Below are 27,630 nucleotides of genomic sequence, written 5' to 3'. Positions count from 1 at the left end.
GTGTCACTGTGAGTCACTGAGTGTGTCACCGTGAGTCACTGAGTGCATTAGTGATATTCACTGAGTATGTCACTGTGAGTCACTAAGTGTGTCACTGTGAGTCACTGAGTGTGTCACTGTGAGTCACTGAGTATGTCACTGTGAGTCACTAAGTGTGTCACTGTCAGTCACTGAGTGTGTCACCGTGAGTCACTGAGTGCATTAGTGATATTCACTGAGTGTTTCACTGTGAGTCACTGAGTGTGTCACTGTGACTCACTGAATGTGTCACTGTGGGTCACTGAGTGTGTTACTGTGAGTCATGGAGTGTATCACTGTGATTCACTGAGTGTGTCACTGTGGGTCACTGAGTGTGTCACTGTGAGTCACTGTGTGTGTCACTGTGGGTCACTGAGTGTGTCACTGTGATTCAGTGAGTGTGTCTCTGTGAGTCACTGAATGTGTCACTGTGAGTCACTGAGTGTGTCCCAGTGAATCACTGTGTGTGTCACTGTGAGTCACTGAGTGTGTCACTGTGATTCAGTGAGTGTGCCGCTGTGAGTCACTGAGTGTGTCACTGTGGGTCACTGAGTGTGTCACCGAGTGCATACTGTGACTCACTGAGTGTATCACTGTGAGTTATTGAGCATGTCACTCCGTGACAGTTGTATCAGTGTGCTCCACGGAATGGCACCACGACTCAATGAATGTGTCACTGTTTCAATCAATTTGTCACTGATCCAGTGGATGAGTCTGTATCAATCAATTAACATATTGCTATGAAGCAATGAATGTGTCACTTTGCTTCAATGAATCTGGTTCAATAACTCAGTGAAGGGACCACTGATTTGATCAATGTGTCACTTTGAATGAATAGTTTCAATAATGTGTCACCATTGGACATGTTACTCCAATGAAATAAATCTGTCACTAGGCTTCAATGGTGTGTCAGTTAGTCAATGAATGTGTCACAATGATTCAGCATTATGTCATTGTGATTCAATGTTGTGTCATCTTGATTAACTGGATATGTCACTATGATTGAGTAAATGTGTCAATTTGATTGTATTTCTGTTTTACTACAATTCTATCATTGTCATTCAATGGACATGTTGCTACTATTGAGCAAATCTGTCACAATGCTGAAATAAATGTGTCATTTATTCAATGGATGTGTCGCTATGATTCATTGTCTGCAACAGTATTTCAATGGAGTTTCACTATGAGACAAAAGCAATACTTTCATCTGAGTGTTCCATTGATGATGGGTTGGGTTCAATCCCTGACATCTCAACTGTTAAATCTGTCAAGATATCACTCAGGCCCAACTTTGTCCAGGGTACTGTCTGAGGCACAGGGGTGCTCGCAAGGAGCTGTCAGGTCTGTATTTGAAATACGTAAAGAGCCCATCAACACAGCCTGTTGTCCACCATTTTGTCTGTAGAATCATACAAACAGTGTTCTTGAGATGTGTGGAACCTACCAGGGTTGACAAGGTTGGAACTCAGTGTCGACTCACTGCTCTGTAGAACTGACCGGATGGAAATTGATTAAGCAATGGACCTGATCCTGTCTTCATCTCACGATCAAAAGGCTCACTTTTTCTTGAAAAGTCTTTCATGGGATGTGTTTGTCACTGACTCAGCTGGGATTTATTACCCATCCCTACCTGCCCTGAAAATGTGGTGGGAAGACCACTTTGTGGGCCATCAGGTGTTGTGGGCGCACCCCAGTGCAGTTAGGAAGCAAATTCCAGCAATTTGACCAAGGACTTCTTCTAAAGGCATATTTTAATTATTTTGCAAATAATTTGCAATGTTTTGACAGATTTTTCATGTGTCTTGGACTACACACAACCTTGAAGTATACTTTCTTTCCGTTCACAGGAGCACTGAATAGAGCTCTTCATTGGATCTCTGATCAGGAACAAGCACAGTGGCTCCACCCAGCAGCAGCTGCCTTCACGTTAGCCACATGGTGCTCAACAGGAGAGTGGGACCAACACAGAGTGATGCATTGGAAAAGAAGTGATCTGCTACCAGCACTCAGTTGCACATCAGTGCGATATTGAGCAGCTAAGGGACAGCTTTCCTCCTGCTGATTTAAGTTGCAGACTGAGTCTACAGGCCACATATTCAGCTATGTGCTATTCTTAGTGCTGCATTCAACTGCTCAGTTTAGTGACATCATTTGCAAAGAAGGAGTCATTTGCAGCGTTGCTTGATTGCTTGATTTGAGCAAGATGTTAGTGTTTGAGATTGAACACTAACTGTGTTGGGTTGATAACTTTCAGGTCATATCAAGCTATTGCTTATATGGAAGATTTCACACGCTGTCTACGCACCTTCAAGTTTTTTGATAGGGAGTGCTCCAGTTACACACATCTGCTCTCCTCGATTCTATGTCATGTCCAGATGACATCTCGGCAACTGATGTACCATTCTTTCCAGATGCTTTGAAGGAGACGCAAGTGGATTAAGGAACTGTGTTGTGGTCAGACTCCAATGTTATGTTATCACTCCCATAAAGGCATTGATGCGCTCGCTCAGAAGCAAAGACAGTAACCAGACCCTTTTATTTTTGAGGCGAAAGTGGGTACTGCAGATGCTGGAGATCAGAGTCAAGATTAGAGTGGTGCTGGAAAAGCACAGCAGGTCAGCCAGCATCCGAGGAGCCGGAAAATCAATGTTTCGGGCAAAAGCTCTTCATCAGGAATGTTTACTTTTGACCTGAGCATTGCAAGAATCATGCTGCAATGTTTAGATTGGAATAGGCCAGTACAGGGTTGCTTTTCATTCACATTGTTATCAGGGAGCCTGTGCCACAGTTTACACTCTGATGACAAGTTATGTCAGAAATTTGCAAGATAGTTCAGGGATCCAACAAGTGATTGCACTGTTTTCACACCAGTCAGTCAGTGCATCTCGTACAGCTTTATCAAGATCCAGGTGAGGTCCTTTTGCTGTCAGTACAGCATCAAAGAATTCAGACTAGCTTCTCTAAATGCATTTTTTTCTTGTTCAACTTCATCTGGTCATCTCTGTCACTAGATTCTGATCACGGCTCGCAATAGCTTCTTTCGTTGTGTCTCCACGTGTATAGAGTAGTCCGTTTGAAGAAATGCATCTGCATCTGGCTTATCTGGTACTATTTGTTCCTCTTTTTCAACATGCTGTTCTCATTCAGCTTGGAATATAAAGTCTTGCCTATTCTCTTATTAATATACTACAAATTAAATGAAGAACTGAGCTGAAGGTCTGAAACAAAAACAGAAATTGCTGTAGAAACTCAGCAGGTCTGGCGGCATCTGTGCAGAGAAAGCAGAGTTAGCGTTTTGAGTCTAGTTACCCTTCTTTCTATTATTACACTCTGGCTGATGACTCACACATACCAATAGCTTTCTTGAGAGCAAGGTTCTCAACTCTCAACTGACATGCTCTCACAAATGGAACTTTTACGCATGGGGCAATCCTAACTCTGTTGAGGTAAATTTTAAGTTGTCCAAATTTATAGGATTCTATTGGATGTAACACTGGATGCATAGTGATCAATAAGCTCCCTCTCGTTCTGTGCTTTGATATTGAATAAATACTGATGATAGGGTTTACAGGGATATGGGCCAAATGCAGGCAAATGGGACTAGATCAGTTTCGGGTCCTCACGGTCAGTTTCTGGGCTGTATGACTTTATGACTGTACATCACATGATATGGACTTCAAAGTGTGTGTGTTTGTGCCTGTGGGTGTGTGTTTAAAGCTTTCAAAATCTCTGCAGTCTAGCTATTTTGTTTCTCCAGGCTGCTTCTAATACCTAGAAGCACTCGTTCCCCCAGAACTAAGAACAGAGTTGCTGCACTTACCTTCATATGTCCATTCACAAGAGCAGGGAGTGGGGAAGCCACAACCATTTTGATTCACCCATCAATACAAAATTGCAGGCTGCAATTATAAAATTGCTGGAACAGCTCAGCGGGTCTGGCAGCATCTGTGAAGAGAAGTCCGAGTTACTGTTTCGGGTCTGCTGACTCTTCCTTAGACCTTTACTTTATAACAGAAAGGCTTCCTTGCTGTTTCTTTCAGTAGCTGGCTCTCTTACAGCTCAGAAAACCCATGCTTTTTCAGCTGCCCCATCACTGACGACTTGTTTGAAGCAATGTGTGTGTTAAAGACTGCTGCAGACTGGTCATAGAGGTACTGAAAGCAGAAAGACATCACATGACTATGGAAGCCAGCCTGAACACTATAACAATTGTATTTCTCCAAAGATTTCAGATAGAGGTAAGTGACCTCACACCTAGTGCATTCAGATCACAACTCTGCATTCCACCCCTGCTACATAGCGTAGCAAATCACCAAGACTCTTTCAAACTCACTTTCCAAATCTCTGACCTCCATCATTCAGACGGACAACGGCAACTGATGCATAGGAACACTGCCACCCGCATGCTGCCACTCACCACCCTGACATAGAAATATCTTCAGTATTACTGGGTCAAAATCCTGGAATTGCTTTCCTAAGGCCATTGTGGGTGCACGTACAGCACATGGATTGCAGTAGGCACAGTGGTTAGCACTGCTGCCTCACAGCGCCAGAGACCTGGGTTCGCTAAATTGCCCGTAGTGTTAGGTAAGGGGTAAATGTAGGGGTATGGGTGGGTTGCGCTTCGGCGGGTCGGTGTGGACTTGTTGGGCCAAAGGGCCTGTTTCCACACTGTAAGTAATCTAATCTAGGCAGCGTAGAAAGAAGCTCACCACCATTTCCTGAAGGACAAGTAGGGATTAGCAAGGAGTGCTGGTCTTGTCAATACTACTCACATCCCAAGAACAAATGGCACCCAGCTTACCTTTCCTTCCCTGCTGGGGCCATTCAGCCCACATGAGTCACTTTAACTAGTTTCAAAGGGGCAGGGTGGGAGCTGCTTTCCTGATCCCCTACTGACCTCCTCATCATCGCCATCTGGCCCACTGGAGAGGCAGTCATCACCCTGCAGTGAGGAGGTGACAGCATTTCACTTCACATCCTCCTCTGTACAGGATGTGCAACAATGAGTCAGGCACCTGGGGTGAAGGTGTGTTGGAGGCTTGAGGAGAATGTGCATGGCAAGGGGATGGTGGAGTAACTTTCCTACATCTTGCCTCTTTTCCAGTGACTTTGGAAGCAATCTAAAATTCAGCCGTTATAACTCCTGTTGGGGTTAGGGTCACCATTAGGATTAGAATCATAGAATCTCATCGGTTCCACACCAACCCTCTGACGAGAATTCCACCCAAACACCCATCCCATAATCCCACATTTTCCACCTAGTCTACACATTCCTGCATTTCCCATGACCGTTCCACCTAACCTGTACATCCACCTAACCTGTGGGAGGAAACTGGAGCACCCGGAGGAAACCCAAGCAGACACGGGGAGAATGTGCAAACTCCACACAGACTACTCCTGCTCAAATATTCTATCTTTCGGCGCATGACGGTTTTAAATATGTAATTCAGAACTTTTCAGTTTTGGCGCCTGGTGTTTTACAGGCACAATCCAAAACATGCATGTGCAGAAAACATCGATCTAAAAAAATTAAACATTTACATTTGTAACACCGTCGGTTGTGCTATCACGTGCGTCTCTTCGACACGAATTGGCTTTAACGCGATTGAAGAATTCAGACCATTATTTGTAGAACATGACATTTCCTTACCTGTGTTGGTTATAATGCAATTCCAGTCCCATTATTTTAGATGGTGCAGCCATTGCATGATTTTCTTATAACATGAGATCGTGCAAGTACAGGGCTATCGCATTATATCGGAAACCAACTTTAATACAAAGGAAATGCTGAAACTCTTACAATAACTAAAACGTATCATGAAAGTAAATAAAGCATCAAAATGAAATCAAAATAACCACACTTAACCAGAAATAAAAGTTTGCAAATCAAAATGCAACTAATAGTCAAGAACAAAATGACATTCTGTTGAGAGGCAAACATGATCAGATCAGTAAATTTAGTTGGTAAATTTAAGAGAAGTGACTTGGAAGGAAAACAAGTGGGAACAGGATTGTTGTGTTGTTGAGAAGGCTAGTTGGGACATTGCAGCTAAAATGAGTGTGAGACAATGAGATGACTCCTGTTTTACTGGTGTCAGGTTGGCTGGAGGCACCACCTCTAAGACCGTAAGATACAGGAGCACAATGAGACCATTCAGCCCATTGAGTCGGTTCCACCGTTTGATCATAGCTGATATGCTTCTCAATCCCATTCCTCTCCCTGTAACCTTTGATCCCCTCACCAGTCAAGAACCTCTCTGTCTCTGTCTTAAATGTACTCAATGACTGAGCCTCCACAGCCCTCTGTGGCAATGAGTTCCACAAATTAACCACCCTCTGGCTGAAGAAATTCTTCCTCTTCTCAGTTCCAGAGGGCAATTCCTTTCTTCTGAGACTGTTCTCTTGGATCCTAGTCTCTTCTACCAGTGGAAACATATTCTCCACGTCCACACTCTCCATGTCTCTCAGTATCCTGTGAGTTTTACTCAGATCCTAAACTACAGTGTCTGGAGGCTGGGAGCCAGAGCAGCAGCTCAGCAAGTGGAGGGATTGAGGGGAAGGTAAATATTAGCACCAGTGATTCAGAAAGGATGGACATGCAGAGACAGGTAAATGAACGCAATGGGCTGAAGCATGTTTATTTCAATGCAAGGAGCATTATAGGTAAGGCAGAAGAGCTCAGAGCATGGATCAGTACATAGGACAATGATGTTGTGGCGATTACAGAGATTGGAGGGACAGGTCTGGCTGCTCAACATTCTAGAGTTCTGTTGTTTTAGAAGTCGCATTACTAATCAAGGAGAATGTCACATCTGCACACAGAGAGGACATACACTGAGGTTCAAAAATAAGATGGGTGCAATCACTCTGCTAGCATTATACTATAGCACCTCTCTCCCACCACACCCCACCCCAACAGCCAGCGAGACACTGAGGCACAAATATATAGGCAGATTATGGAAAGATACAATAAAAAAAGGGTTGTCATAGTGGGTGACTTTAACTTCCCCAATATTGACTGGGACTCCCTTAGAGCAAGAGGCTCAGATGGGGCAGAACTTGTTAATGTACCCAAGAGGGTTTTTGAAACAGTATGTCAATAGTCCAATGAGAGGAGGGGCCAAACTGGACCTTGTACTGGCTAATGAGCCTGGCCAGGTGACTGACCTTTCAGTGGGACAGCATTTGGGAAATGGTGATCACATCTCCTGGAGTTTTAAGACAGCTATGAAGAAAAATAAATCAGGACCTTGTGGGAAAGAACTAAACTGGGGGAAGGGAAATTCTATCCGTATTAGGCAGAAGTTAGGGAGTGCTAATTAGGAGGAGCTGTTATCGGGCAAGTCCACATTTGACCTGTGGGAATTGTTTAAATTGTCTATTGATGAGAGTTCAGGACCAGCATCTTCAAGTAATGAGCAAAGTAAGGGATTCTTGGAAAATGAAGGAGCTTGTGAATTGAGTCAAAAGGAAGAAGGAAGCATAGGTTTAGGAAGCTAAAATCAGACAGTGGCCATGAGGCAAATAAGGAAAGCAGAAAAAAGTTCAAGCAGGAGAGCAAGGAAAGGCAATGAAATAACCTTAGTAAGGAGGATTTAAGAGATTCCCAATACATTAAAAACAAAAGGATACCGAGGGAGAAGGTAGGACCACTCAAGGACAAAGGAGGGAACTTGTGGTTGGAGACAGAGGATGTAGGCGATATTTGATTCAATATTCACCCAGGAGAGGCATATAGAGGATAGTGTGATCAGTGTGAACCATGTTAGTATATTAGGACATTTTGAGATCAAGAAAGAGTGGTGCTGGGAATCTTGAAGAACATTAAAGTGGATAGGTCCTCAGGGCCTGATGGTATCTACCCCAGGTTATTGAGAAAGGCAAGACAGGAGCTTGCTGGAGCTCAGACCAAGATCTTTCCTTCCTTATTAGTCCCTAGAGAGGTCCCAGAGTACTGGCGAGAAGCTAATGTTATTCCTCTGTTTAAAAAGAGAAATAGGGATAAGGCAGGAAAATATAGAACATAAGATAATGCCAGTAGCAGTGGTGGACTCTCCCTCTTTATGGGCATTTAAACGGGCATTGGATAGGCATATGGAGGATAGTGGGCTAGTGTAGGTTAGGTGGGCTTGGATCGGCGCAACATCGAGGGCCGAAGGGCCTGTACTGCGCTGTATTTTTCTATGTTCTATGTTCTATAATACAGCTCAGTACAGGCCCTTTGGCCATCGATGTTATACCGATCTTTTATCCTACTCTAAGATCAGACTAACCTATATACCCTTCATTATATTATCTACCATGTGCCAATTCAAGAGTCGCTTAAATGTCCCTAATGTATCTGACTTGACATTCCATACACCTTCCATTCTCTGTGTAAAGAACCTACCTCTGACATCTCCCCTAAACCTTCCTCCAATCACCTTCAAATTATGTCCCCTTATGTTAGCTATTTCTGGCCTGGGAAAAAATCTCTGGCTATCCACTCTATCTATGGCTCTCATCATTTTGTACACCTCTATCAAGTCATCTCCCACCCTTCTTCGTTCCAATCACCTGGTACTTTGGACAGTGGGGATGCAAAGATCATCGCCAAAGGCTTAGCAATCTCTTCTCCCACTTCCCGTAGTAACCTTTTGTATATCCTGTCTGGCCCAGGGGACTTACCTTTCCTTATGTTTTTCAAAATTTTCAGCACATCCTGTTTCTTAACACCAACCTGCTCGTGTATATCCGCTTCTTTCACACGTCCTCACAAATGACAAGGTCACTCTCACCAGTGAATACTGAAGCAAAGTATTCATTAAGGACCTCCCTCCTCCTCCAACTCCAGCTACAAGTTCCCTCCTCTATCCCTGATTGGCCCTACCCTCACTCTGGCCATTCTCCTGTTCCTCGTGTAAATATAGAACGCCTTGGGGTTTTCTTTAACCCAAACCATTAAGGCTTTCTCGTGCCCTCTTCTAGCACTCCTAAGTCCATTCTTCAATTCCTTCCTAGCTACCTTGTAACCCTCTAGAGCCCTGTCTGATCCTTGCCTCCTCAGCCTTAAGTAAGCTTCCTTCTTCCTCTTGACTCGATGTTCCACATCTCTTGTCATCCAAGGTTCCATCACCCTCCCATTCCATCCTTGCCTCAGTGGGACAAACCTATCCAGCACTCACAGCAAGTGCTCCCTAAACAACCTCCATGTTTCTGTAGTGCATTTCCCTGAGAACATCTTTTCCCAATTTATGCTCCACATTTCCTGCCCAATAGCATTGTAATTCCCCTCCTCCAATTAAATACTTTCCCATACTGTCTGCTGTATCCCTCTCCATGACTATCTTCAAGGTCAGGGAGTTGCGATCACTATCACAGAAATGCTCTCCCACCAAGAGATCTGATACCTGACCTGGTTTGTTGCCAAGCAAAAAAATTCAATATGGCCTCCCCTCTCATCAGCCTATCTACATATTGAGTCAGGAATCCTCCTGAACACTCTTGACAAAAACTGCTCCATTCAAACGATTTGAACTAAGGAGAATCCAATCAATATTAGGGAAGTTAAAGTCACCCATGACAACAACCCTGTTACTTCTGCACCTTTCCAAAACCTGCCTCCCAATCTGCTCCTCCTGTCTCTGTTGCTAATATGAGGTCTGCAGAAAACTCCCAATAAAGTGACTGCTCCTTTCCTGTTTCTGACTTCTGCCCATACTGACTCTGTAGACAAACCTCCTCACAACCTCCCTTTCTGGAGCTCTGAGGCTCTGCCTGATAAGCAATGACACTCCCCCACCTCTTTCACCTCCCCCCTCTATTCCTTTTGAAATAGTGAAACTCTGGAACTTCCAACAACCATTCCTGCCCCTGTGATATCCAAGTCTCCACAATGGCCAGAACATCATAGTTCCAACTACTGACCCATGCTCTAAGTTCATCACCCTTATTCCTGACATTTCTTGCATTAAAATAGACACACATCACACTGACTGTAGCTTTGCCCTATCAACTGTCTAACCTACCTCAAAGACTCTCTGCATACTGTGTCTGGCTGTACACCAGCTACTCTATCCTCTGATCTGTAGCTCCAGTTCCCACCCCCCTGCCAAACTAGTTTAAACCCTCCCGAAGAGTTCTGGCAAACCTCCCTCACAGGATATTGGTACTCCAATGTTGTGTCTCAGATCGGTGGTTGGGTAGCTATTGGAGAGAATTCTTAGGGATAGGATTTATGCATATTTGGAAAAGCATGCCCTAATTAGGGACAGTCAGCGCGGCTTTGTTCGGGGCAGGCTATGTCTTACTAACTTGATTAAATTGTTCGAGGAGGTAACAAAGATGACCGATGAGGGTAGTGCAGTGGATATTGTCTACATGGATTTTATTAAGGCTTTCAACAAGGTCCCTTATGATAGGCTAATCCAAATGGTTAAAGTCCATGTGATCCGCAGTGACTTGACCGTGTAGATTCAGAATTGGCTTGCCCATCGAAGCAGAGGGTAGTGGTGAAAAAGTATTTTTCAGGCTGGAGATCCGTGATTAGTGGTGTTCCGCAGGGATCCATACTGGGACCTCTGCTGTTTGTGATATTTCTAAATACGTTGGATGAAAATGTGGGCGGCACGGTGGCACAGTGGTTAGCACTGCTGCCTCACAGTGCCAGAGACCCGGGTTCAATTCCCGACTCAGGCGACTGACTGTGTGGAGTTTGCACATTCTCCCCGTGTCTGCGTGGGTTTCCTCCGGGTGCTCCGGTTTCCTCCCACAGTCCAAAGATGTGTTTTGGCCATGCTAAATTGCCTGTAGTGTTAGGTGAAGGGGTAAATTGTATGGGTGGGTTGCGCTTTGGTGGGTCGGTGTAAACTTGTTGGGCTGAAGGGCCTGTTTCTACACTGGAAGTAATCTAAAAAAAAGTAGATCGCTGGGTTGGTAAGTTGAGTGATGGATAATGTAGAAGGATACAGCGGGATATAGATCAGTTGCAGATATAAGCAGAGAAATGGTCAAGATGGAGTTCAATCTGGGTAAGTGAGAGGCGCTGCATGTTGGGAAATCAAATGTTAAAGAGAAGCATACAGTTAATGGCAAGACTCTGAATGGCATTGATGTACAGAGGGATCTTGGGGTTTAAGTCCATAGATCCCTGAAAGTGGCCATGCAAGTAGATAGGGTGGGAGAGAAGGATTCCTGAAGAAGGGCTCATGCCCGAAACATCGATTCTCCTGCTCCTTGGATGCTGCCTGACCTGCTGCGCTTTTCCAGCAACACATTTTCAGCTCTGATCTCCAGCATCTGCAGCCCTCACTTTCTTCCAGGGTGGGAGAGAAGGCTTATGGCATGCTTGCCTTTATTATTTGGGGAATTGAGTGCAAGAGTCAGGATGTCATGTTGCAGCTGTATAAGACTTTGGTTAGGCCACACTTAGAGCATTGCATTCAATTCTGGTCGTCACATTACACGAAGGATGGGGAGGCTTTGGAGAGGGTGCAGAAGAGGTTTGCCAGGAAGCTGCCTGGATTAGAGGGTATGAGCGATAAGGAGAGGCTAGAAAAGCTCAGTGGTGGAGGCTGAGGGGAGACTCGATAAAAGTCAAGAAAATAATGAAATGCTCTGATAGGGTTAACGGTCAGAACCCTTTTCCTAAGGTTGAAATGTCTCACATTAGGGGGCATGCATTTAAAGTGTAAGGGGATAAGTTCAAAGGAGATGTGGGGTGGGGGCAAGTTTTTTTCATAACGAGTGGTAGGAGTCTGGAACGCACTACCAAAGGTGATGGTGGAGGTGGATATGTTAGGGGCATTTAAGGGATTTTTAGATAAGCACATGAATATGCAGGAAATGGAGGGATATGGACTATGGACAGGCAGAAGGGATTAGTTTAATTTGGTGTCATGTTTGGCACAACATCGAGGGCCAAAGGGCCCGTTCCTGTGCAGTTATTGTTCTATGTTCTACTCCCCCTCATCTTTCTAAACTCCACCGAGTACAGATACAGAGTCCGCAACTGTCCTTCATATGATAAGACCTTCATTCCCAGGATCATTCCTGTAAACCCCCTCTGGACCTTCTCCAATGCCAGCACATCCTTCCTTAGAAAAGGGGACATCAGCTGCTCACAATATTCCAAATGCCATCTGACCAGAGCCTAATACAGACTCAGCAGTAAATTTCTGCCCTTGTATTCTAGCCCTCTTGAACACTTACATTGCATTTGCCTTCCTAACTGCTAACTGAACCTGCATGGTAACCTTAAGGGAATCCTGAACTAGGACTTCTTAAGGCTTCAGATTTCTGAAGCCTTTCCCCATTTAGAAAATAGCCTCCCACCAAAGTGAAATACCTCACACTTTCCCAAATTATATTCCATCTGCCACTTGTTTGCTCACTCTCCTAGACTATCCAGGTCCTTCTGCAACCGCTTCCTCAACATTACTAGTCCCTCCATCTATCGTTGCGCCATTGCAGAATTAGCAATAATGCCCTCGGTTCCTTTGTCCAGATTGTTATTGTATGACCTGAAAAATGTGGTCCCAGTTCAGACCCCTGCAAAACCTCACTCATCACTGCTGTCATCCTGAAAAAGAATCCTTCATGTCCACTCACTGCCTTCTGCCACTCAGCCAATCCTCTATCCATTCCAGCACCTTCCCCTAACACCATGGGCTCCTATCTTATATAGCTGCATCCTTTATGGCACCTTGTCTAAGGCCTTCTGGAAATCCATTAGGTTGCATCCACTGGCTCTCCTTTGTCTAACTTGCGAGTTAACTCCTCAAAGAATTCTAACAGATTTGTCAGACGTGACCTCTCCTTGGCGAAGCTGTGCTGACTCAGTCCTAATTCACCGTGAACTTCCAAGGACTCCGTAATCTCACTCTTAATAATGGACTCTAAAATCTGACCAAAGTGATTGAGGTCAGGCTGACCAGCCTATAGCTTGCTGTCTTCTGCCTCCCTCCCTTCTTAAGCAGGGCTGTTACATTAGCAATTTTCCACTCTTTGGGATCCTGCCTAACTCCACTGATTCCTGAAGTTTATAAGGTACAAGTCCGAAATTCCTGATGAAAGGCTTATGCCCGAAACGTCGATTCTCCTGCTCCTCGGATGCTTCCTGACCTCCTGTGTTTTTCCAGCACCACACTTTTTGACTATAAGTCTGGAAGCAGAGTTTGAGGACAGATATAGGTTAAGGAGAAACAGAAGGTTCTTTACACATCGAGCTATGAGACTGTGGAATTTACTTCAAAATTTAATGTTTGAAACTTAAGCTAACGTTGATAAGAATGTTGGCATCTGAGATTAGATTGGATAGACAGATGAAATTAAAATGAGCCAAGTGACAAAATATGATTTGTATTGTTTGGTCATGTAGAGGCTCACTGTTGATTTGAGCTGAGTGGTATCTTATGGAGTTGCATTCTACCTTGCTGAATAAGACCCAATTATCAGGAGTGCTGCCCTTCTGAACAGCCATTAGGCTAAAGCCGGCCTCTTCAGTCGGATGTTTATGATGCCAAGGCACCAGTAAAATCAGATGTGGAGCTTTCCCAAGTTTGAGGCCAACATTCTTCTCTCACAATACCACCAAAAATGGATGAATCCATCCTTCAGTCCCTGCTATTCAGTTGACCGTCTGTTGTGTAAAAATGGCTGCCCAAATAAACCTACATCACAAGTGTCAGTACACACCAGCTTAATTTATTGGAAGTGAAATCTAAGATACTTCCTCATGCCAGTTTTGTAACTTTTGTTTTGCTAATTAGGTGGCACCTAGAGAACAGAGAAGAAAGTGGAGAGAGATTTTTTTTGGAGAATATGGAGTGGCATTCTTTTTCCTGGCACTTGGAAGGATCACAGATGCACTTCAGTTCATGAATAAAACAGTGATTATTAATGATATAGCCATTAATTAAACAGTGGGATTTGAATATTTATAAGGAAATAGGAACAGACGTCATAAATCAAGGGTACTTTGAGAAACAAGAGGTTGAAGTAGGGCAGAAGAGGATGGAAGCTTCTTATTCATTAGATGCAAGGGTGCAACTTGAGATTAAAAGTGACATAAAGGTCGTTTGATGAATTGGATTTTCATATCAGGAAAAACAACATACTGGTAGTCTCAGAAATTAAATAAATGGAATTTATTATGAAGACCGTTGGATTTATGATACCAGCACAGGGCAGCATGATGGCTCAGTGGTTAGCACCAGGGAACCAGGTTCAATTCCAGCCTCGGTGACTGTGTGGAGTTTGCACATTCTCCCTGTGTCTGCGTGGGTTTCCTCCGGGTGCTCCGGTTTCTTCGCACAGTCCAAAGATGTGCAGGGTAGGTGGATTGGCCATGCTAATATGTCCATTGTGTCCAGGGATGTAAAGGCTAGGTGGGTTAGCCATGAGAAATGGGTTGGAGAGATGTTCTTAGAGAGTTGGTGTGGGCTAGATGGGACAAATGGCCTCTTCCCACGCTGTAGGGATTCGATGAATAGCAAGTTTAATAAAATTATTTTAAAAGTGTAAAATTTTGAAGAAGGGCTTTGGCTTTTCCACGTGGAGATAAGGCTGTTGAAAAGTTGTTTCATGAAAACTTAGCTGAAAATGTTTAGAAAAAGTATATTTCATTAAAAAAGTGAGGCAATAATACAAATGAAAGAAATTCAATTCTGCAGTATCAGAAATGCTGAATCTCAGCAAATGTGTTAAACCGAGATCCTATCTGCCGTCTCCAGTAGATTTAAACAATCTCATTGCGCAATGCAAAGTTACCAGATTCCCTGGCTAGCCTTTGTTTCCCTGGGTTCGAGAGTAATAAGTGCTTTAACAGTCCTTCTGATCAATGTGCCCACACCTATCTATTCTAATCCCATTTTCCACATTTGGTCTGTAGCCTTGAATGCTGTGGTGTTTCAAGTGTTCATCTAAATACTTCTTAAATATCTTGAGGGTTTCTATCTCTACCAGCTTCAGACATGAGCTCTAGGCACCCACCCTATCCCTAGCCCTAACCTTGACCCTAACCATAACGCTAACCCTAACTCTAACCCTGATCCTAGTTCTCTGGATGATAAAATGTTTCCTTAAATCTGCTTCAAACCTCCTGCTCCTTCCCATAAAACCACAGTCCCAGTTACTAAGGGGAAAGGTTTCCCCCGATCTATCCTGACTGTTCCCCTCAGAAGTTTGTACATCACAATCAGGTCCAACCTCCAGATTGAAAGAAAACAATCCCAGCCGATCAAGTCTTCTCTTCAGAACTGAAATGCTCCAGTCCAAGCAACATCCTGGTGAGTCAAAGCTAAATACTGCAGGTGCTGGAAATCTGAAACAAACACAAATTACTGGAGAAACCCAACAGGCCTGACAGCTTGTGTGGAGAAAGAAACAGAGTTAAGGTTTCGAGTCCAGCATGATTATACTTTCTCTCTTTCTCTCTCTCCAAAGATGGTTCCAGACTTAGTGAGTTTCTCAAACATTTTCCATTATGTTTTAATCGTCGTAGTTAATCTCTTAGACTGCAGTCACATCTTCCCTATAGTGTGGGAACCAAACCAGTACTCTAGCTATGGGTTAACTAACATATACAGCTGCATCATAACGTCCTTGCATTTGTATTCACTGCATTGATCAATAAAGGGATATATCCCATCTACCTGCTTAACCACCTTTTTACCTTTCCCTATTGCTTTCAAGGATCATTGGCCATGCACACTGAAATAACTCACCAAGGCCAGTGTCCTGTCACTACGTTCCCCTTTATTTACATATGGAGAGTCCCTGATCCAGCTCCCTCAGAGCCAGCTCTCAGAGTGAACAGAACCTCTGACATTCCTGTCAGCCCAGGCTCCCTGATTGGATCAGATTAACAGCCCCAATCAGGGAACTCATATTCTATGAGGGCCACCTGACTGATCTTGTCACAATCACTCCAAGATCCCCCTGGGCCTATGTGCTTCCTAGGATCCAACCATTCAACATGTACTCCTTTGCTTTGTTAGTCCTCCCAAAATGCATTGCCTTGCACTTTTCAGAATCAAATTCTGTTTGCCACTGTTCAGCCTGCCTGATCAGACTGTCTGTACTGTTCTAGAGTCTAAGGCGTTCCTCCTTGCTATTAACAACCCCAACCCTTTTTGTCACCTTTGAATCTCCTGATCATACCTCTTACGCTTATGTCCAGACCAATCACATGCACAAGAAACAGGAAGGGACCCAGTACTGATTGTTATGGTCTGCCAGTGGACACAGGCTTCCAGTCGCAAGGTCAACCTCCAACCTCCCTCTCTACTTCCTGTCACAAAGTCAATATTGGAGCCAATTTGCCAAATTGCCTTGGATCCCATGGGCTGTTAGCTTCTTAGTTAGCCTTGTCAAAGGCCTTACTGAAGTTCATGTAGATGACAGCAATTGCATTACTGACATTTACATACCTAGTCACCTCTTCGAAAAATTCAATCAAATTTGTCAGACATTATGCCCCCCCCCCCAACCTTCATAAAGCCATGTTGACTATCCTTGGTTAATCCTTGCCTTTCAAAAGCCTCCCAAAACTTCCCCTAAACCTGTCCTTTGGAATGCCTTTTTGCCAATAGTTTCCCTATCACTGATGTTAGACTTACAGGCCTGTAGTTTCCGAGTTTATCACCACCATCCTTCGTGAATAATGGTAGAATATTAACTGTTCTCCAGTCCTCTGATACTCCTCCAGTGACCAGATTGGATTTGAAAATTAACGTCAGAGCCCCTGCAACCTCCTCCTTTGCCTCCCACAGCGGCCTAGGATAGATCTCATCCAGTCCTGGGGATTTATCCACTTTCAAGCCCGCTGAAACCATTAATACATGCTCTCTCTCTCTCAATGTGAAGTTCAGGTATACCACAGTCCCCCTCCCCCTCCCAATGCTCCCTGTGCATTGCCACTTTGGTTCCTAATGGGTTCCACTCTGTAAGAACTGAAAGAACTGCAGATGTTGGAAATCAGAAACAAAAACAGAACTCACTGGAAAAACTCAGCAGGTCTGGCAACATCTGTAGAGATAAGACAGAGTTAATGTTTCGGCTCCAGCAACCCTTCCTCAGTTATTCTCTTGCCCCCTAATACAGTTATAAGAATTCGGATTTACCATAATGTTAACAGCCAGTATACTCTCACGTGTCTTCTTCATTCCCCTTATTTCTTTCTAACTAACCCTCTACACTTCTTATCCTCCTCTAGGCCATCCTGCTGTTTTCAGCCTTTGGTATCTCCCATAGGCCTCCCTGTTTACCATTTGCTCACAATCCCTTGATATCTAGGGTTTGCTGATCTTGTTGGCCCCCAGCCTTTGCCTGTACGGAAACCTGTTACCCCTGCACTCTTGCCATTGCCCTTTGGAATGTCTTCCATCGTTTGATGTAGATCTTCCTGAAAGTAGCTGCTCCCATGCCACTGGTAACGGTCATTATCAGTGTTTCAGTCATTGTCATTCCAAATGCCTCAGTCATTGTCATTTTCAGTACCTTGATTGATGCTGCACAGTCTGTCAACTTCCAGTGTTCTAGCAGATTGGTACAACTGAGCTAGTTCGCTTCAGAGTCAAAGGCCTTTTTGTGGACATGGAGTCTCACACATAAGCCAAACCAGGTAAGGACAGCAACTTTCCATCTCGAACCGCACTCGTTCTTTTTACAGAAATGGCCAATGGTTTTTGATCACCATCAATGTCTTGAGCCTTTAGTTTCTGATGAATTAATAGAATTAAAGTTCCAGCGCATAATGGGATGGCGTTTGAAGCTGCAACCTCTGAGTATTGTCCTGAATTATTATCCTCGTGAGACTACTACTGTGACACTATCTCTCCTTAAAAGATCGGAAATGTCTTATCTGAGTAGGACACTCAGAATGTGGGAAGTCATTTCATATTTGCAATGAAAATGACACATTAAAGACAATGTGCAGAAGAGAAGGAAAAAAATGGTAAACAGGAACAGATTCCTCTTTGTTTGTTTATGGACTGTGAACATTGCATGCAAGGCAATGTTTATTGTCACTCCCTTACTGTATACGAGAAGTTGGTGGTGAGTTGTTTCCTTCAGCCGGTGCAGTCCATGTGGTGTTGGCAGAGTCACAGTAAACTTCAGGAGTGAATTTTCAGTTTGTGATCCTGTGAAAGTGAAAGAACTGTGATAACATCCAAATCACAATGACTTAAAGGGGAAACTTGCACATGGTGGTGTTTCCATCTGTACGCTGCTGTTGTAGGAGGTAGAAGTTATGCATTTCACTGGTGCTGTTAAAGGAAGTGTGGTGGGTTGCTGCACTGCGTGTTTTATATGATACATTCTGTTGCTACAGCCCATTGGTGGTGGTGGTCATGAATGTTTAATATAAGAACCAATTGACTGGATTGGCTGTGGCTCAGCTGTGCTGTTTATTGGAGCAAGTTGGAAATATTCCACCACACTCCTGCCTTGTGCCTCGTAGATGGTGGACAGGCTTTGGGGAGTCAGGAAATAAGTTACTCGCTACAGTGTACCTAGTCTCTGACCTGAGCCTTGCAGCCACAGTGTTCCTAATCATTGGGCACCCTGAGGATGTAGATGGTGAGGAATTCAAGGATGGTAGTGCCAAGGGAGCTAGCAGATTCTCTTTTGATGTGTGGAACATTATGGGCATGAACAACAGCTGTACCTGAGGAATTGTGAATTGTACTGGACATTTCAACCTTATGATGGAGGGTAGATCATTGCCTATCAAAGTGATAGACTGTTTCAGAAACTGTTGGGGGGATGGGAGGGGAGGGGGTTGCTGTGCTACACAGACTGGAAGGAAAATGAGCAGAGCACTACAGTGAAAGGGGATTCAACAGTAAGGGATATAGACAGGCACTCCTGTAGCCACAGACATGAATCCAGGATGGTATGTTGCCTCCCTGGTGCCAGGGTCATGGGTGTCATAGAGCAGCCGTTGGAAGTTCTGGAACAGGAGGGTAAACAGCCACTGGTCATGGTACACATAGGTACCAACGATGCAGATAAACAAAGGGACGAGGACCTGAAAGCTGAATATAGGAAGATAGGAGATCATTTAAAATGCAGGACCTCAAATGTAGTAATCTCAGGATTACTCCTAGTACCACGTACTAGAGAGAACAGGAATAAGAGAAGAGAACTAGAGAAATCGAGAAATTCTAGAGGCTTTGGCACCATCTCTGGGGAAGGTGGGGCCTGTGCAAGGCTGATGGTTATACCTGGCAAACCTGGGACAAATCTCCTTGTTGGGGGGCTTTTTCTAGACTTATTAGTGAGGATTTAAACTAGTTTAGCAGGGAAATGGGAGCCAAAGTGTAGAGTGAGATGGGTCAGATTCAGATCAGAAAAATGGGAGGTAGAAACTTAGTTAGTGGTGTAGTCAGTAACCCAGAAAGACAAAAGAAACGAGAATTTAAAAAAGTATTCTGCAAAAAAAATTGATGGGGTTGAGCTGTTTATATTTCAATACAAGAAACACTACAAACTCGGCAGGTTAGCCAAGGGCACAGATAACCACCTGGCAGCTCAGTTTTATTGCTTTAAAGAAACCTGGCTAAAAGAGGGTAAAATTGGCAGCTCAATGTCCCTAGATGTGACCAAGAGTCATCGAGCCTTGAAACATTAGCTTGCTGTCTCTCCATGGATGCTGTCTGATCTGTTGTGATCTCTAGCACTTGTTATTTTCCCTAGATATAGTGTTTTCAAATAGGATAGAGTAGATGACAATAAAAAAGAGGGGGTTAGCAGTCAGTATTGGTTGAAGAATCACTTTGAGTTGTGAGAAGGAAGGATATACTAAATGGGTTAACAAATGGAGTGTTGTAAGTTGAGCTTCAGAGTAAAAAATTGGGAATAGTATGCTAGGAGCATACTATAGACCCTCAATCAGTGAGGAGGAGAAAAAAGAACACACGTGGACAAATTTCTGTCTGGAGGAATAAGAGGGCAATAATAGTGGGAGATATTAACTATCCTGACATTAACTGGGTTTCAAACAATTGAAGAGGCATAGAGAGTGAAAACTTGATATACTGTGTTCTGGGAATTATTTTTAAAACAATACATGACAAGCCTAATGAGAGGAGACACAATTCTGGATTTAGTTTTGAGAAATGAAGATGGTCAAGGGGATGAAGTGACAGTTGGTGACCATATCAGGGAAAGAACACAGAACAACACAGCACAGGAACAGGCCATTCAGCCCTCCAAGCCTGTGCCAACACGTTTTGCCCTTCCATATTCAAACTGTCTTCAGTTACAGGATCCATGTCCCTTTATTCCTTTTCTATACATGTATTCGTCCAGGTGTTCCTTGAATGCTATTATTGTGTCTGCTTCCATCATCTCCTATGGCAATGTGTTCCAGGCACTCACCACCCTTTGTGTGAAAACTGTGCCATACAAACCTTTCCCCCGTTTAAACTTCCACCCCTCGCACTTTGAACTCACATTCCCAAGTAATTGAGCCCTCCACTCTGGGAAAATGTGCCACACTTTCCATCCAGCCATGCCATTCATAATCTTATAAACTAACAGGTCGCCCATCTACCTCCTGTGTTCCAAAACAAACCCAGTCTACCCAACCTTTCCTCATAGCTAAAACTCCACATATCAGGCAACATCTTGATAAACCTTTTCTGTACCCTCTCCAAAGCGTCCACATCCTTTTGGTAGTGTGGTGACCAGAACTGAATGCAATATTCCAAGTGTGGCCTAAGTAAAGTTCTATAAAACTGCAGCATAACTCATCTAACCTTATACCCAATGCCCCTTCCAAGCCCTTTTTTAACTACCTGCCACCTTCAGTGATCTATGGACCTGCACACCCAGATCCCTCCACATATCAATAAGTGTAAGGGTTCTGCCATTCACTGTTTAATTGGATTGAATTCTTTGAGCAAGTGATGAGGAGGATCGATGAGGGTAGTGCAGTGGACATTGTCTACATGGATTTTAGTAAAGTATTTGACAAGGTCCCATGTGGCAAACTGGTTAAAAAGGTAAAAGCCCGTGAGGTACAGGGCAATGTGTTGAATAAGATCCCAAGCTGGCTTACTAACAGGAAACGAAGAGTAATGGTCGTTGGCTGCTCTTGCAAATGGAAAGCACTTCCAAGTGGCGTTCCAGTGCTGGCGTTCCCTGCTGTTTGTACTATGCATTAGCATTTTGAACTTGAATGAAGGGGACACAGTTGGGAAATTTGCAGAGTGGATGGCTGGCTCCTTGCAACATTTCACACGTATGGAGATTGAGGGTGACTGTCACCAACAAAGCAACCCGGATGGAACTGCATCCTCCTCGTCTGTGTGCACCCATAGGTGCCCATTCAGCAATGGGCAGATCGAGGAGCCAAGTCCCTGGGACATCCTCAGTTGTCACTGCTGATTTGTCATCTGCAGATAGCAGTATCACAACCTATAAACCCAGCTTTGGAGCAAGGGTGGATTCAGTGTGATACCTTGTAAATCTTTGGTGGCAAATCAGCCATATTTAAGATCAGAGGACCATAAGAAATTTGGTCAACATCCAAACAATAGGCCATTTGGCCCCTCTAGCCTGCTGCATGATTCAATGGGGTCATGGCTGATTCCTCATGTCCATTTTCTTGCCTTAAGTCCCATAGCCTTTGTAAGGGTGACACGGTGGCTTAGTGGTTCAAACTGCTGCCTCACACTGTCAGGGACCCTGGTTCGATTCCAGCCTCAGGCAACTGCCTGTGTGGAGTTTGCACATTCTCCCCGTGTCTGCCCGGGTTTTCTCCCACAGTCCAAAGATGTGTAGCTTAGGTGAATTGGCCAGGCTAAATTGCCCTTAGTGTTCAGGAATGTGTAGATTAGGTGCATTAGTCAGAGGAAATGTAGAGTAGATGGGGAATGGGGTACTCTTCGGAGCGTCAGTGTAGACCTGTTGGGCCAAATGGTCTGTTTCCACTCTGTAGGGATTCTATAATAAAAAAGTTCCTAAAATGATCAAGAATCTATCTATCTCTGCCTTAAATATACACAAGGACTCTGCCCCTACAGCTCTCTGAACAAGGAGGTCCAAAGACTCACAAACTTCAGAGCAAAGAAATTCCTCTTCATCTCAGTCATAAATCGGTGTCCCTGTATTCTGAGGCTACACCCTCTGGCCCTAAACTCTCCCATGACCTGCTTGATCAGGCCCTTTGACACGATCAAAGCTTTCTGGTCATGGCTTCTTCGTATTGTTCTTTCATTCGCTCCCCCCATTTAATTTTCTTGGTCCTGGTGCATTGCTAAGGCATATCTAGAGGCTGCAAAGATAAGTAGACCTCCGTTTCTTATTTAGGAAACAGCTTGCTACAGCTTCATCTTGCCACATGGTTGCAAATGAGAGCAAATCATGTGACCTTGCTCCCTCTCCTGTGATGATGTACTCTGTAGGGCATCACATGTCACACAACCAGACGTGACTCCTCATACTAGCATCCCATTCTCAACTTGTAAACTTTAGGTGCTAAAGGCAGCTACAAAGAGCACGCAACAGAGTTGAAACGGAGAGAGATCTGAGGCTGTCATGACGTAAGTGCATTAATCAGTATTGACCTAACATGTGTTGTTCAGCTCACCTGTGGGTCCACCTTGGACAAATTCCCACTCTTGAATTAGTTGCATACACATTCCTGGATAAACAAAACAAAGAAATGTCCTGACCTGTAAACGTCTCACCACATCTGCCTCATTCTTTGCCTGCGTTTCTGTTTTCAATTTAAATTCTTGCTGGCAGATTTGTATCTAAATACTTTGATGAAATGGTGCCAGAATGCCGGAGTCATTTACTGAGCCCCACTCGCCTTGCTCTTTCTGCATCACGCAAACATCTCACTACTTTCTCTGTTCCGCAGCTGAATTCGAACAAAAAGGCTAGTGTTCGAGCAAGCAGGGTAGTTCTGATGGATTGTGAAACTACCTCACCATGGCAAAAAAAACAATGATAGTTTTCCCCTGTGAGTTTGCAGGAGTTCTGAACTGTCACCAGATTGTTGGGTGCTGTGCTATGACCTTTTCTCTTTTAATTGAATATGAGTTTTTGCTGGAAACTTTCCAAAAAAACCATAACTGTTAGGTGAGGGTGAGAATGAATTCAGGAGTGTTCAGGGTGCCATTGACTCACTGGTGTTTTCCTTAAGCCCATCTGAACTAGACCTGCCAGCATTTCTCATTTACCTCCTGAATCCAGGTAATATAGAATGATGTCTAGCCACATCTGATGAAGAATTTCCTCCATGACCTGCATTAAGAGTTTATTGTGATGACCCAGCTTCAGAGGAACAAATAAAAAAAGCAACACTTCCTAATTGTTCAGGATTACTTGCAGTAATTCTAGATTGCCTGTATCATTATGAGGGCCACAGATTTACTTAATTTCTGATGTACATTTGTTAGTAGTGAGTAATAAATGCCTTTCAACAACATCCATATTTATATGAATGGGTTAATTATTTCTGAACACACAGAGGTAACATCAGGTAAGTCACATCTCTCTCGAAATGTATAACGTGGTTAAATTGGCTGGAATGGTCCACACGTGTTGAACTGACTCAATATATTTTGGATTATTTAACTGATCTGCTAGCAAAGGGTGGGAGAAAGAGAGGACGAGAAGCAGTGACAGAAAAAGGGAGAGAGAATCTTAAGATGCATGACAATGTGAAAGAAAACCCATTCAATGCATTGTGCCAGATCTTTGTGAGAATTATCTAACCAACTAGATCTATAATCTCACTCTTATAATCTTTTCTCCCTTGAGTCCTTTTGAGGGTTACAATTAAAGCTGTACCTTCTCAGGCAGTGATTACAAATTTTTAGCCATTTGTTTCATGAAAAAGATGTCTTCCCATGTTACCTCTCATTTTTTGGCAATCACCTTAAATCTGTGCACTTTGGTTGCTGATTGTTATCCTGACAGAAACAGTTTCTCTTTATCTACTCTTTCCACCCTCTTCATCATTTTAAACATCTCAATCAAATCTTCTCTTCTCTGCTTTAAGAAGAACAAGCAGATTTTCACTCGCCTCTCTGTGCAACCGTAATTCCTCATCCTTGGAACAGTAAATAATCTTCTATGTTCTCTCTGAAGTCTTCATATCCTTTGGTGCCCAGAGTGGAACAAAACGTTCCAAGTCAGGCCAAACTAACATTCGAGGATGTGTGATGTGCGGTGTGTGATTGATGCAAAATTTAATATAGTTTATTTTTGCATTGGGATTTTGAACTAACGGTATGTGGATTTTGGTTTGTGTCAATGAATGAGCTTAATGATTAATTTGTAACACTTTCTCATTTTTGGAAAAACAGCATGGGAGATGTACAGTTCTTGGAAACTATTAGGAATTTGTTTATATTGAAAGTGTGACTGAACAAAGTAAACACTGTAGTACATTAGGCTTCAGTTAGAAGGCCTGGATTTGTGTTTTTTTTAGCTTAGGGGAAACATCCATAGCTTGGAAAGCTCTTTAGTTTCAGAAATTTTGGTTAAAACTCGATGTGTAAAACACTTTCTCCTGAAGAAAGGAAATAAAGTAAAACTGCTAAGAACTAGGATTTCAGTATGGTTTGGAAGTTCCACACCAGAAGTGTTTAGTGAAAACACTGAAAAGTTTGCTTGAAACTGAGAAAGTTTAAGCAGAGTTGCAAGCAGATTCAGGGAAGAGGCTATCAGATTCTCGAGACTGGGAACTGAAGCATCATTTAAGTTAAAGTCTATAGATGCCATAGAGAAGGAAATTATAAATTTCCACTGCCTTCTGTAGTCCCAATTGAAAGTCATTAATGCATCAAAAAGCACAATCTTCCCATCACTGAACTCTGGTGGACTCTAGTGTGTACATCTCTCCGGTCTAAAAAAGCAGACATGCATCACAGCTCTCTAATTCCTATCCTTAAGGAGAAAGTGAGGTCTGGGTTCGGGCATTAGCCCTTCAAGAAGGGCTAATGCCCGAAACGTCGATTCTCCTGTTCCCTAGATGTTGCCTGACCTGCTGCGCTTTTCCAGCAACACATTTCCAATTCCTATCCTTAGCCAATATTGTATCCAAGTTGCTATTGTCCTCTTTTATCCCATGGGTTTCAATTTGGTGAAAATAGTACTTGTTGCCTTGAAAGGTCAGATATACAACATCAACTACTGTGCCCAATCCACACTTTCTGTCTCCTCCTCAAGTTGACCAAATACAGTTTGTCCCTGACAAATGCTTTTTGGCTCTCCTTTAGTAGACAATGCTTATAAAAGTGAATGCTAACTTTCTCCCATGTTATTGTTTCTAAGAAAGAGGCCACCAGCAACAATGATGGCAAGGTTTATCTCCCTTTCATCCCCTTTCTGCCATGGAGGGTATCAAGTGGCATGTGGGTAGAGGGGTATAGGTTGTCTGGAGGGTTTGAGAGGACATGAGATGGTTAGAGGGCCTGGATAGAATAACTTTTTCATGTAGAGGGTTATGCGTGCATGGAATGAGCTGCTAGAGGAGGAGGTGGAGATGGATATAAATACAACATTTAAAAGGTATCTGGATGGGTATTTGAATAGGAAGGGTTCAGAGGGATATGGGCAAATGCTGGCAAATAGGATGTTTGATTGGCATGACAAGTTGGACAGAAGGGTCTGTTTCCATGCTGTACATCTCTATGATTTAGATATGGGCCAGGAGCAGGCAAGTGGGACTAGTTTGGTTTGGGATTATGTTCAGCTTGGACTAGTTAGACCGTAGGGTCTGTTTCCATGCTGTATGACTCTATGATTATAAATGAGGCTAAATCAGATTGGGATGTCTGGTCAGTGTGGACGAATTGGACCAAAAGGAGCCGTATGATCTTATGACTCTATGATTCTGTGTTTGTCATGAATAAGGTACCAGGAGTAATGGGGTTGATACACGGAATGGGGTGATATGGAGTGTATAAGGGAGATTGTGGGGGTATGGGTGAGAGGCCTCAGACAGGATTAGTTGGCATGGATGAAGTATGGGGAGTGTACAGTATGTGGGGAATAAAGGCTGTTCTTTCTTCAATTGTGATTTTTACGTACAGTTCCTGTCCTCTAAGGCAGACCATCCATACTGCTCCACATTCACCCAGCTAATGCACAGTCTCCTGCCACTCCTGAAGAAAAATACCAACATCTAGGCATTTTCTCCCAGGTCAGGCCTGTACAGGCAGGTAAAGTTCTGACACTATGCTCCTAATCTGTGAACAATATTCTAGGCCTTTGACTCCAATTTATCTCTTAAATTGATGGAGATTAATCCTCCTGCGGTAGGGCAATGTCTTATTATTCTAGGTTGCTATTTGTCCATCTCCATGACCTTATGATATGACCATCACTTTAAGGTGACCCTGACTATAATGTTTCAGACTTTTCCCATCTTCTTCCCATGATTTCATTTGTCAATGCCTCCTTCCCTGTTGAGCAAGTAACATAAAAATCAAGAAAATTCTCCTGAACACATTTCAGAAATTGTTCTTAGCGCAACGACTGTCCCGTTCAATGTGGTAACACTGCAACTGGATTCCATGTGTGTCCTAGGACACATGAACTACAGCAGTCATATCTCATCATTTCATATTATTGTGGGAAGACAGTCTAAGATAACAGCATTAGATATTGGCAGACTCTTCATCTCCCTTTGTGAATCCCATTATCGCCACTCTGATATCTTATGCAATTTTCCCACAGTGGGATACATTTTTAAGATGTGACCGCATCTGCTTTTATATCCTGGTCCACACATTCCAACACTGATATATTTAACCAAGATATTTGCATGCTATTTTGGTATGGACCACATCTCTGTTGAACCACATCTCTGATGACACTGTCTAAACTTTACATTTTGGGAATACCTTGCAAATCATAGAATTCCTACAGTGCAAAATAGGCCATTTGGCCTATAAAGTCCACACTGACCCTCTGGAAAATATCCATATAGCCCCGCCCCCCCCTCCCACCCTATTCCCATAACCCAACTTTAACCTCCTAATCTACACATCCAGGAAACCATGGGGAAATTTAGCACAACCAATCTACCTAACTTGCACACCTTTGGATTTTAAGAAGAAACTGGGGCAGCTGGAGGAAACCCACACATGCACAGGGAAAACATGCAAAGTCCACACAGACAGTCACCCAAGACAGAAACCGAACCCGGGTCCCCAGCTCTGTGAGGCATCAGTGCTAACCACTGAGCCACCGTGTTACTCTGAGCAGAAAGAGCTCTTGAGAAATGAAGAGGGGATATTGGGAGAGGATTAGAAACAGACTCAAATAAATAAAGCTAGAAAAAAGTTGGGGAATGGGTCTGATATCTTGGATGTGAGCATTGTCAGAGATGAGGAATTATATTCAAGAAAAGAGACCTGCTATTCTTCAAACTCTTCCACTGGAGTCAAGAAGGTTAAATGGAGATTTAGTTGAACTTTTACACATTTTTTTGATAAGGTAAAGAGGGCCTGGTTATTTCAGAAGTCAGAGAGTTAGTTCAATTGAAAATGAAAGCCAGATGTCAGAATTTTGGGGAATGTTGTCATAGCGACAAAAGTTGAGTTGGAGGTGCCAGTGTAGGATTGGAATGGGCAAAGTCAGAAGTCACATGATACCAGG

Source organism: Chiloscyllium plagiosum, chromosome 24 (assembly GCF_004010195.1).
Source record: "Chiloscyllium plagiosum isolate BGI_BamShark_2017 chromosome 24, ASM401019v2, whole genome shotgun sequence".
NCBI classification, from domain to species: Eukaryota; Metazoa; Chordata; class Chondrichthyes; order Orectolobiformes; family Hemiscylliidae; genus Chiloscyllium; species Chiloscyllium plagiosum.
Note: the sequence above shows the minus strand (reverse complement) of the source record.